Below are 12,700 nucleotides of genomic sequence, written 5' to 3' on the forward strand. Positions count from 1 at the left end.
AAATTCAAAACCTAAATGCAGCCTGGCTATCTTATTGAATTTAGACATCTGACAAGAAAAATCAGGTAAGATGTTTTTTCCAGTATAGTTTCCGTTAGATGTGGAGAACAAAAGGAACAATTTTTTAAATTTTCCTAAAGGGAGTAGAGCTTTTGCAAGAATTGACAAAAAGCCACAATGAAAGAAGAAAAGTTCTTGCTGCTCATGTATTATTGGTAGCTCACAAGAGCAAATAAAAGCATCTGAAACAAATAATATCAGTTACAATACTATTGGTTTAATAGCTTGTTGTGGGGTTTTTTGACTTAAAATTTGACCTGCTCTTCAGCTACTTATTTTTCTATGCTCTGTTCTTTACATGATTGAAGGTAATTTAACTCACTATGCCAATTATGACGATTTCTTGCTGTCCAAATGTTTTACTCTATAATGTAATCAATATAAATTGTCTAACTCAGCAGGAGAGGAGCCTTTCAGAAGATTTGTCTTTGGGCTGGTAAGATGCTGTTATGCTATATCTCCATCCATACTAAATCCCAGGCAGTTTATTTTGTGTTAAAACTTCTGTGTAGTGACTCACCTCGAGTAGCAGACAGTTTATAGTTTATATGTGTTAGTTATTACCTTCAGCAATGAATAAAAGAACTGTTTTCTATTCTGAAATTCAGTTTTCTAAAGGGGCTCTCACATTCATAGCCTGAAGTAATCACCAAAACAAAAGCTGCTTTAGCACAACACAGCCAAAATCAAAGGCAGAAGGAAAACCTCCTCCTCCTTTGTGTTCTAGACCTCACCTCCCTCTCCTTTCCTGCCTTGAGGTTTCAGCTGTGTGCTGTTCATTTACATACCAAATACATACATTTACCAAAAGTAAATTACAGATTGCAGTAATTTGACTATTTGGGGAATCTAAACAAATTAATTAAAGGAAACTATATGAAAAGTTAAATTATGAAATAAGGAAGCAGAAGGCACATGATCTATTTTACATATAATTCCTTGAGTTAATAACCGGATACCTAAGGTTGCAGTAGCCATGATTTTAATTGTGAGAAAACAAGTTGGATCTGGGGTTGGAAAGCAGATTGTGAACTATAGCAAGCCACAGTAAATAAACTGTACTGTCAAGTGAGATTAGCCAAAGACAAGAGGGGAAAAAACATGAGAAAAGGAAAAGAGGAGAAAATGGAAACAAAAAGAATTCAAAAGAATGATGGAGAAAATCCACCAAAGAATAACTAGAAGAGCTGAAAGAAATTATGAGTATTTTTCTCTCAGTCCTTTGTTGTTCTCCATGTATCCTAATTCTACCCCTAATGCTCTTAGCACACAGTTTACCTACCCCTCTCATTGGACATAACCCAAATAACCTGTTTTGCCATTCACCTTTTCACTCCATCTCAGAAGTTCAATCCTGCCAAAACAAACTACACCCTGCCCTCATGCTAAAACTAACCCAGTCCTCCAGCTCCTTCCTGCCTCCCCCTGCTGAAAACACACCCGGGACTGCAGCTCTGCCGTTAATCACACACGACAATCACTGCTTGGAGGTGGCTCTTTTCCTCAACCTGCACTTCCAGAAAGCCAATTCCCAACTTCACAACCAATCTCTTCCTTCTCACTCCCATCTCACCAAGCCAAATCTTTCCTCCTCACTACTGGCAGTGGGAATGAAAAAGCAGCAGAAGAAAGCCAGGATATTATTCAGCCAAAATTGCTAAATCTTGGTCCAAGTACAACTGTATAGTTTTTTGATGAAGTTTCAGTTCCTTTATAAGAATGGCAAAACCAAAAAGAAATTATTATTCTATAAGGCAGGAAGAATATTTTCTGTCACCTCATCATGCTTCCTTTCAGTTCCTGGGAATAGCAGTGTCTTCCTGCAGTAATTTTAATTCAAGGACCACTACCTTATACAAGCTGTACTCTTGTCATAGGCATTAAAATATTTAATAATTTTGCAGAATCCACACAATTCTTCAGGACATTAATTACCAATAAGTTTTAAAAGATCATTTACTACCAGAAACTACATCTTACTATGTTACTCATATTTTGGCCCTAGGAGCTAAATTAGCAAAATAAGCCAAAAAGTCAAACACCCAAAACAAGCAAAAAACCCCAAACCATAAAGGGGGACATATTTTTTAAAAATTAAAATACAGATTCAATATCATATTGTAAAATAAATTTGAACACATCCCATATTAAAAAAGCACCAGATGTAACATGATACTCGGATTCTTCCTGTTCGTGGTTTAAAACTTTTTCCCCCTCCCCATTTTCATTCAGTATTTCAAAGCAGCATCTGGGTGAAACATGCTCTAAATATTGTGATTTATTTATTGTCTGCAACAATACTTGGCAATAAGAATATGCATGCAACAACCCCAGACAACACTTGCAAAGACACTGAGAAAAGCAAGCTCTTGTAAAAGACAATTCGTTTGCTGAGCGAGTGGGCAAGCAGCAACATGCATTTTGAATGACATGTCTAAGGTTCAACAGCAGCTTGCAGGAAACATTTACATTTGAAAAATCCCTACTTTGACCTCTTTTTGCAGTTTGCTTGCTGGCAGATAGGAGTACATGACAAATGAAGCTAATTGAAGAGGGCTGGATGCCAGAGAGCACCTGATGGTGCTTTAGGTGAGAGGTCAGTGACACTGAACACCAGCAGGTGTAATAACAACCGCAGGCTCTCTGTAAAGGAAATGCAAACAAGAATTCAGCCCCAGGATATTCGGGATATTCGGGACAGAGCCAACCTGTGATTGGCAGCCAGGGCTGCCTCAGGAGATGGGTGATGCTTTGTCACAACTGTATCATGACATGGCTCTGAGCAGTGGGTCACAAAATATGGAGTCTTGAGCTAAAATTATGGAGCAACATAAAACCGGGCACTGAAGAAGAAAGCAGTTTTTTCTACTATTAAAAAAAGCCCCCAAAGACAGAATAAGTTGTTCTGATGCTCAGCACCTGTTTTTACCTTGCCACAGAGCCTTTATCTGTCACCATTTAAAAACCACACTGCTGGAACTACCTGACCACCACTTCTGGGAAGAATATAGAAAAACAATATGTAAATAACATTTTAAACCAATGTTCTTCCATCTTACTAAATTGTATTATTTTGTCAAACACCTCTCCTGCAGATTTGGAGGTTTTATGTTCCAGCTATTGCCTTTGGTCTAAGGAAAAGTGATTGGCTGATAAACAATATTTTTCTTGCTAAAGGCTTGCTAAAATTGCCTTATAATACCAATAGCGATGCAAACAATTTGGACCAACCACAGTGCAGTCTTGCAACAAAGCCAATAACCAGTGCAGCTTTCATAGATTTGGGATTATTTTCTAGAACACCATATCCACACTTGATTTTTTGAATATTTGTTTTGTTGTTTTTGTTTTTTTAATTTTAGATTTATATATTCCATGTTGTTTTAGAATCTGGCAATGGATCTCTGTCCATTTCAAAAAATTCCATCATGATATTAAAAGAATGTAAGAGTTTTAGGGCAATGGGATAAATATTTTAATTAGTGTTTGTAGAATCCTAATAAAAACCATCTGTGTCATATATATATCTCTACATTTGATCTCACATGATAAAATTATAAAAAAAATACTGGGTTTGTAATTAGCTGAGTGGTGTCTGAATGCTGATATGTGGTAGATCCTGCTTGATGAGACATGTTTTGATTTTTTTTCATATTAAAAATATCTATACTACAATTAATTCTTAATACATCTTTTCTTAAAATGATATCCCATCAGGCAATTCAAGTGAAGCAACTTGTTAAAAAGAGTCATTGGTGAGATTTTTATATCATACCTGGAGTAAAATACAGCAAAGGTGTGTTATATTTAGATTGCATTCATGATTTATACTGCAAAGAGAGTCAAAATCATGAAAATGAGAACAGCACAGCTGACATTCTCTCCAAAAGTTCTGGTGTGAAATCTTGTCCTCAAAAATTCAATGGGACAATGACAGAGTTTACTGACACCAATGTGTTGCTGTTTGTAAATCCTCCAGAACAGTGGAAGCTTCATGTGCTACATTCTTCCTCTTCAACAAACATGTATTCAGCACTTAATAAATAAAATATGATGAAACCATGAGAAAATAAAGATTTCTAAACCCAGTATTATAGTTTCAGGGAAAAAAAAGCCCTGAAACACCCACTGTCATTACTTCTGAAGTCAAAACAGTCTGTGGCTTTCAGATCTTCCAGCTGGTCAAGTCTGTTTCTGAGCAGCTTTTATGTATAAAACCATGTACCACCACACCCTGCAGGGCTGTTGCACCATACTCCAAATTCATGGTGCAGTTGACTATTAATGAATTCTTCTAAATATAGAAAGCATATACAAATGAAAAATATGTAACCAGTTACATGTGGAAAGAGCTTTTTTTTTTCTGAAAATCAAAATGCAGTTTCCTAATGTGCTTAGCAATTCTTTCTTTGGAGAAGTTCCTATTCTAAGACAATTTAGTTGCACTTACATGCATCAGATCACATAAAACCATGAAGCTGAATGCACAAAGACAGCATTTGAAATATTTCTAACATCAGTTATTAACTGAAGTTTGCTTTATGGGTGCTAAGCAGATACTCAGCTTTGTCCCTCCACCCATTTAGGGGAGAATGTACTTATGTGTTAATCACCTGCTGGGTGGTGGTGGGGAATCTATCCTTTGATCAAAGGAGACATACTGGTTTTACATTACATCCTGTCTCTCTCGCTCTCAACTGGCCCATAGCTGGAGGGATTCATTTCAGGATTTTTCTTTATTCCAAGTATTCTGTTACTGGCTGCATACCACCACTCAAGGCATCAGGGCTAAAACCAAACACTCTTTGTGGTACACCCATATGACAGACTTCAAAATGGAAACAATATTTAAGTTAAACCTGTAAGATCAAGTTCGCTGAAACCCTGCAACGCATGAAGCTTTTGAACACTTCAGCATCAGATCAAAGTTTGACAGACTCAAGGAGAGAATCAGTACATTTAAACCTATCAATCCTCAAGAAAAACAGAGCACATTGATAAAAGTACAGCTGACAGTACTCATTTGGTCTTGGTGCTAACAGCAGTCAAATACAGCCAGAGAGCTCATGGGTTTTTCTCTGTACTGTACCTTTTTTCTGTAACTGAGGCAAGGTTTTCTCATTCAGCTTGTTTAAAGTACATTTTTGGAGCTACACTGCTTTTAAGAGGGAAAGATGGGGTATTTTTCTTCTGAAGGATCACATCCAGACAAAATTTTTCAAACTTCCTTCAAGCAATAAGACTCTGTCTATGAAGGATTCACACAAAAGTTCATCAGTTTTCATACTAAGACCTCTCTTTCTCACAAAACCAAAAGAAAAGGTATCTTAAGACACTGCAATTTTTGAACAAGTTGTCTTCACTTCTTCTAATTAAACATTAGAAACTTATTAAGTAAAAGAGATAAATGGAAAAAAAAAGAATTAGTACTCTGAGCTCTTTTCTCACTTGCAATCAGTTACAGGCTTTTTTGGTTGACAATTCTGAGAACTATTACTACTAACAGATATTTTTGAGGATTATTCATTTTCATAAAAAAAGAGTCATTCTAGTTCTAAATATGCTTCCACTTATTAATTACTCAATGGAAATAGATTATAAGCCTCAAGGTAAAGAGATTTGCAACACTGCAACTGTAAAATAGCTCATTTCAATTATAAAACTGTTAACAATACAACAGTTTCTTATTAAAGTTTCTGCCACTGACTTTAGAAATTAGGCAAATTTACAAATGGAGAATAAGATCTCTTAGAAGATGAGTTGTGTAATAGATGGATTAAAAGCTGAATGTGGTTTAGAAAAGAAAAAAAGCAGCTAGCAAATTTTAAGCAGTTTTACAAGTTCTTTTAAAAATGTCCTATCATTCATAAATATATTGCAAATGAGTGCTACAGGATCTACATAAATTTCTCAACAATTTTGTCAATCTCAGACTTAGTATGACTGTGAGTAAGTTAAATAGGGTAGATAAGGATGCTTTCATTAAATCTAAGCACAGCTGCAACATAAAGCACACAAGAGAATTTAGAAACTTGATAAAAATACTTTTTCAGCAGCATAACATTGAAGGCAAGAAACTTTGATCATTTTTTTGCTATGCAATTAATGTAAGTAAGGATATAATACTCAATTACTTTAAAAAAAACAAACGTAAAGGCAATCTTAGAGCACGTTCAATGCAAAACACAATTTAATCAGAATGCTGGGATCTGTTATTACTCACTCAGGTATAAATTCCTATTGGCCTTTAGAACCAAAGTCATACCTAAAACCTCTAACTGCCATAATCAAAATCATCCTAGCTAACAGAATCCCTAAATCATTAAAAACTTACCTCAGTGTTTACATTTGACCCTCACCATATTCTTGGAGCTAATATGAATCCTTATGAGGAGCTCACAAGCAGGCCAGCTCAGCAAACAGAAGACACAAGACAAAGAATGCAACTGTGCTGCTCTGATGGCTCCAGCAAACTCAGACTGAGGCCTCAGCCACGTTGGGAACAGTAGCCATTATGAGCTTCCAGATTTGTTTGAGATTTATCACCTAATTTCAAGGTCCTAGAACTATGTGTGACAAAATTAATCATATTATTAATATAATTGGCTCAGAAAAAGCATGTTGCAAGATCTATCAAAAAATCCCAACAAAAAGAGATTTAGAAGAACTTGTTTTCCTAAAATGTGACACAGATTTACTCTCCAAAATTACAGCTCCATGGAAAATATCATTTATTACTGATCTCCATGCTTGCATCTGGTAGAAATATGTCTATCTGCAAAATGAACAAAGAGTTTCTGATTCTGATTAGTTAAACAAGAAAACTGCACTGGATAAATTTCTATTATTTTAATAACCTGATTACCTAAATTGGTGCTATAGCCTTTGAAGATGAAGTGATTTCAGGAATGGTCCTTTTGTTTTTAACTGATGGATATAATTCTCTTCCAGACTAAGCCTTTCCACTTGAAGATGTTAGTGGCACTGGCTGCTGTGCCCCAGCCATCAGCTGGATGTTATCACTGCTCCTCTGCTCCCTTATCCACACCAGGCAAGGACAACCAGGCTGGCCTGATGAATGGGCACTCATCACTACTGATGCTAACCTGGCTCAGCTGGCTTGAAGTTGATAAGGGATTGATTTCTTCTGCTGATGGATCTGGGGGGTTACAATCCCAGCAGAAAAAGAGCAGCAAGTGGATAATGGTGGGTGGCAATAATGTCCTCAGCTGGCACAGCTGCACGGCTTAGGCTGGGGACAGATCTCCTCATTCATTCAGGTGTGCTGTGGAAAGAACCCAGCTTCTCATCCCTCTCCCCTACGAGACCATGACCTCTACAAACCCTTCAGAAACGTGGTTCAAGTGAGTAGCTCGCTCATTTTAGCAAACAAGTTCTGGTTTAAAGTAAAACTAGTATATAAACTGTGTAGCTAGCTTGGCTGGCTTTGGTAGAACTCAGAGCCAAGCTGAAGAAGAACTCATGGTCTGGCCAGCCAGATGTACTGAAAAGCTCCAGTGAAATCATCATAGCCCTTCTGGAAAACAGAGCTATACACATTGTCACAGGTTAATTGTCTGTAAAGCAAAGATCACAAGAGGGACAAAATGAAATAGCAAGGTTTGATATACATTGATATACCATTTTGATATACAGGGACATTCCATCACCACTGGAAATGAGCAATTAGCCCAAGAGATTTTTTTTTTAACAAATAAGAACATTGATGCCAAAACAGACGACTAATTAGAGTGGGACAGTATAGTGAAATCAGAAATATTAACAGGCATTTCTTAGCTTTTTCTAATTCATTACATTAGTATTTGCTACTAGAGCAAAAGTATACAAGTAGCTTAATATTGTCAAAACAATCCCAAGATGCAAATACTGAACTTAATTAAATCACACAAAACAGTATTTTTCTCATCTTTGTGTGTTTTTACTCTCTGTTGTAGAATTATTTATAAATTATTATGCTTCAGCCACTGATTTGAGGCTCATACTCAAGACAATCCCACCCTGCCCAATGCCTTTACTCTGTCAGAAAAAGGACAGGAGTATGCAAGGATGCCTGCTGGAACAGCCAAATGCTTTCATTTGTCTCTTTGCACCTACACCACCCTCAGCTCAGCCTGAGCTCCAGACACCACTCCCTGAAGATGTGCTTCCATTAGTGAAGGTCTGTGATCTGCAAACCTGCTCCCATACAGAACCAGTGCCAGAAGAGCAGAAAGCACAACAGAGAGTGTGGATGTGACTCCAAACTGGCTCCAGGCTTGTGGCTGGGGGGACTGGCTATCTCTGACAGCAGTCATCACCTCTCAGAGGTTTTTCTTGAGAAAACCAAGAGACAAATGCAATGACAACTGGTATTTCATTGATGTTAAGTAGTTCAGGACAGGAAGGTTTTCTTATTTTTTTCTTATTTTTAAGGTGGCATTATAGTATTGTAACTAACAGAATATTAAAAAGAGATATTAGAAGATTTTAATTAGGTATAAATTTTCCATCCTTTGATGAACATTTTCTCTTGTATTTTTTCACAAACTTCCCAGAACAATTTATTCAAATCTTATTTATTCAAAATTGTGGGTTTTTAATCTTTTAGTGTTCAATTGTAAAATCTTACATTCAAAAGTTTATGTCATATGACCTTTAATTAGGTCGGGAGGTATTTTTGCTTCCAAACAAACCAGGACCTTCCAACCAGAATGATCTGCAGGCAGTCCCACATTGACATACTGTAATATTCACTAAAAACCCTTTGAAACCATTTTCAAGACAAATAAAATAACAGTAATTTCACACATTCTCATGGTAATTTGTAGATGTGAAATCCAACACAATGCAATTCATCACTGAAATCATATCTTTAGAGCAGATTTTTGCTACTTTTTTCAAGATGTCGACAGCTTCAGATTTTAAACAACAGCTAGATGATTTTATTACTTGTGTGAAATCAGTAATTAACTATTCCAATTTGCAGCAAATATAGTATTTCAAAACAAAGATGAAAGCTGTGAAAACACATACAGCCTTTTCTCACTTTCTACAGTGTTTAAAACTGCTCTGGTATGTTATTTATTTTTACTATGGAAGATTATAAAAGAGCACGACTGATGATGATGGTAGGCCCTGTGATTGTTGTCTTCAGACTGACTACATCAAAAGCTTTAAAGTTTAGCTCATCAGTTATATTTTCTCTTCTTTGTACACCCTCTGCACCTGCAGTGAAAAAGCTGAGGCCAAAGTTCAGGCAGAATGGCCTCATACAGCTAAAATACAAGGAAGAGACAAAAACCCATTGAATTTATATAACTCATTTCTACAGTTACACATGAGTGTGATTTGGTGCTTCATAAATACAAAGTTTAAGATTAGAATAATGCCTGTCAAAGAACATCTAGTTCATACAAATAATTTTGAGAATACATTTGTATATATGCACAGGTGCAATGAATACTCTATATGTGTACAATGAATAGAACAATCAAAAGGAAGAAACTGCTCTGAGTAAAAACTGGACAGCACTGAAAGAAATAACAGGGCTTTCACCAACTCTAACAGGCCCAGGGGTTCAACTTCCAGCCTTAACTCTCATGTCAAGTGATTGACATTTTGCCAGCATATAATCAATTAAAAAAATAACCAAATACATACAGCTAAACAAATCGCTACTTTTAATGAAAACCCTCTGTCTTCAGCAGTGAGCAATTAATATCTAAAAATACTAGCAGTAGTACTGAAATCTTTGGGAATAAAAGAAAGGTAATTTTTTAACTAATATAAAATGTCCCAATAAAAATAAAATATATAAATGTCTTCCATTAAGAACAGAAGTATTTTAACAGGAATAAAGACTAGACACAAATCTGTCTATGCTTTGGAAAACAAACATTGTTTGGGAGTTTCCTCCTCTTGTTTAGTAAAAACTAAGTTACAGTAAAACAACAATCATGCCTAAAAATTCACAAATCCAAATTGCCCTTGGGCTCCAGTCAATGCAGCAACACCCATTTATCTAATTAAGCATAGAGCTGGTATTCACACACTCAGTGAGAAAATGAAAATGAACGCTGCAAACTGTCATGCTCCTTATTTTTCCCTTGTCTAGCATGCTACTGATGCTCATTTCAAAGCTAGCATGTTTTTTTCCAAAACAAGCCAAACAAAAAGAAAAATAAATTATTTACAAAAGTCCTAACTTCAAATAATGAAAACAAAAAGCAGAACAATAGCTAATAGTTAGTGCCTTTAAGCATATCCATATATAGCAACATGACCAAATTGTGTTCTGCTTTGTACTGCTAGTTTTAGCAAGCACATCTTGAAAGAGAACTGTTCACCACATCTCAGCAAAGACAAATCTAGGCACCACATTTGTTTTATAATAGTCTTCTCCTCCTCCTCCCTGAAGCATATGAAACACATCCAGTAGTTTGAACAGTGAGTATTTGCCTGAGCATTATTCTTTCATACACATTGCAGACAATTTCTGTTTTGAAGGAGTTTTTTACTGAATGGCACTGATGCCTTGTGAAGAATGCCTACACACTGTCTACCAAGGCTAAATTTTAAATTTACAGATTTTATGGGCTGCTCCTAAAACCAAATTTAGCAGTTTAGCTTTAATATCCTATGTTCAGAAGCACTAGCCATCAGCTGCTGCCAGGCACAGGCTTCAGTCAGTCTCTGTTTCACATGTGAAGGTAACCCTGCTCTGAGGATGTCACAGACAATAAATTTGTCCAAACATCCAATCTACTTCACATCTGACACAGAAGGCAGTCTACAGTACTGTACAAACAAAATACTGTACAAGCAGGTTTTGTGCTGAGCTCTCTCACACACATGGACAGCTTGTGGCTAAGCCTGAACTGTTTTTCCAGCGTCTGCTGCACTTCAGTGGTTGGAACTGGAAAGGGAAAACAAGCACTTGTGTTCTACCTGCACCACAAAACATTTTCTGAGGGTCACATGGCTTCAGTTACCCATGACAGATTGCTATACAGGCTTAATTCTTAAAAGTTATCATCACCTCATGATTTGCCTTCTTTTTTTTTTTCCTCTCTAAGGGTGAGGAGAGGGGAAGAGATCCTGTTTCTAACAAGACTCGAGCACTGCAGCTACACTGGCTACTAAAAGGGCTGGCCAGGGGGATTTCCATGGACACCTTGCAGGCTCTCTGTAAGCTAACAGCACTTTCTCATCCTGAAGTTTAAAGGGACTTTTTTAAAAACTAACTTTACGTTTTAAACATAATTAGAGACCCAGCCTGAACTATCTTTACTGAGGCAGAGTCCTACCTCATGGCCTCCAGGAAAACTTTGGTTGAATGAATCAATCATAACCATTAGTCTTGGAAAAAAACAAGATCTGAAGCTAAATGTTTTGATATATCAGGCACTTATGTTTTTTGGTAAGAAAAAAACCCTCTTAAAGAAAAATCATGCACAATTCAAAAGCATATAATCTATTTTACACTGCACTAATAAATGCTAAATAAATATTCCCTCTGTCTCTTGTCAGCCAGCTTTCAAAATCATTGTATTCTATACATACCGGTTTTCTTAAACCAAATCAAATGTAGTTTTGAGTCTCTAGAAGGGCAAAAACATGCTTTGGTTCATAAACATGTTCCATGTTGCAACGGAAATGCAGTCACAGTTTAAATAATTTAAACTCTATAGCTACAAATTATGACAAATACACAAAGTACAAAATAGTAAGGTGAAGATTTTTTTTCTAGAAACCCACATTCCTGCAGTTCAAATACTTTTAATATTAAATTGTTTCTATTCTATTTTCCTCTCCAACATAAAATATATTCCTCATGTTCATTCTCATTGGGTCTCTTGTTTTCTTCATGTTCACAATTAGCTTTTGATAGATGTCTGCAGTAACAACAAAAAAAATACATAGAAGCTTTTCTAAATAAGATGGATATACACTCAATTTAATTTTATTAATATTGTGTTTAATATACACTCAGTTGACTGAGAGATTTGATTTCCCTCAGCCATACTACTTGTTATGAAAATCAGCAAAGTGTGAGAGGCAGAATGGTAAAATGCCAAAGGCAATATAATGTGTGGAAGCTTTAATAAGACATTAATCTTTGCTTATATGAGTAGATTTTGCTCCTCTGAACACGACTATTGAAGTAAATAAAATTGTTCCTGTAAGAAGTAGTAAGCAACATTTTCTAGAAGCAATTCACCAAAGCCTGGTGTCTTCAGCATGTTGAGACCAAGGTGATTTTGAGCTACGGATTACCCACAGCTTCAAAGGCAAGCCCCAAACAAGTGGACATGCGTCAACCAATACCTGACACACCATGACAATACAATTTACACATCATTTGGAGACAAACAATTCAAGCTGCATTTTGTAATCCTGAATATCACAAGCAAATTATTGTATGGATGTAATTCTATGATAATATTTCAGGCAAAGAGCATGTATTGCACAGAGGGATTATACTTCCCTTACTAAATATCTCCTGCTTGTTTTAAAATTTCACTAAAACATTTCAGCTGAAGAGGTAGTCTGATCTTTTTCCATGTATATCAGAAATTCTATTCTAGTAAAAATGCATGAAAAATCTGTGGCAAATTTTCTTAAGTATCAAACTTTCATA

General features: G+C 36.1%; 1 protein-coding gene across 10 annotated transcripts in view; it reads right to left on the bottom strand.

The window, feature by feature from the left end:
• The window catches only part of ERC2 (ELKS/RAB6-interacting/CAST family member 2), a 420,178-nt gene that overhangs the window by 93,906 nt on the left and 313,572 nt on the right, over positions 1-12,700 (bottom strand). The gene's annotated exons all lie outside the window — the stretch shown is intronic.

This window comes from Passer montanus, unplaced genomic scaffold (assembly GCF_014805655.1).
Source record: "Passer montanus isolate IOZ18808 unplaced genomic scaffold, ASM1480565v1 scaffold9, whole genome shotgun sequence".
Classification (NCBI taxonomy): Eukaryota; Metazoa; Chordata; class Aves; order Passeriformes; family Passeridae; genus Passer; species Passer montanus.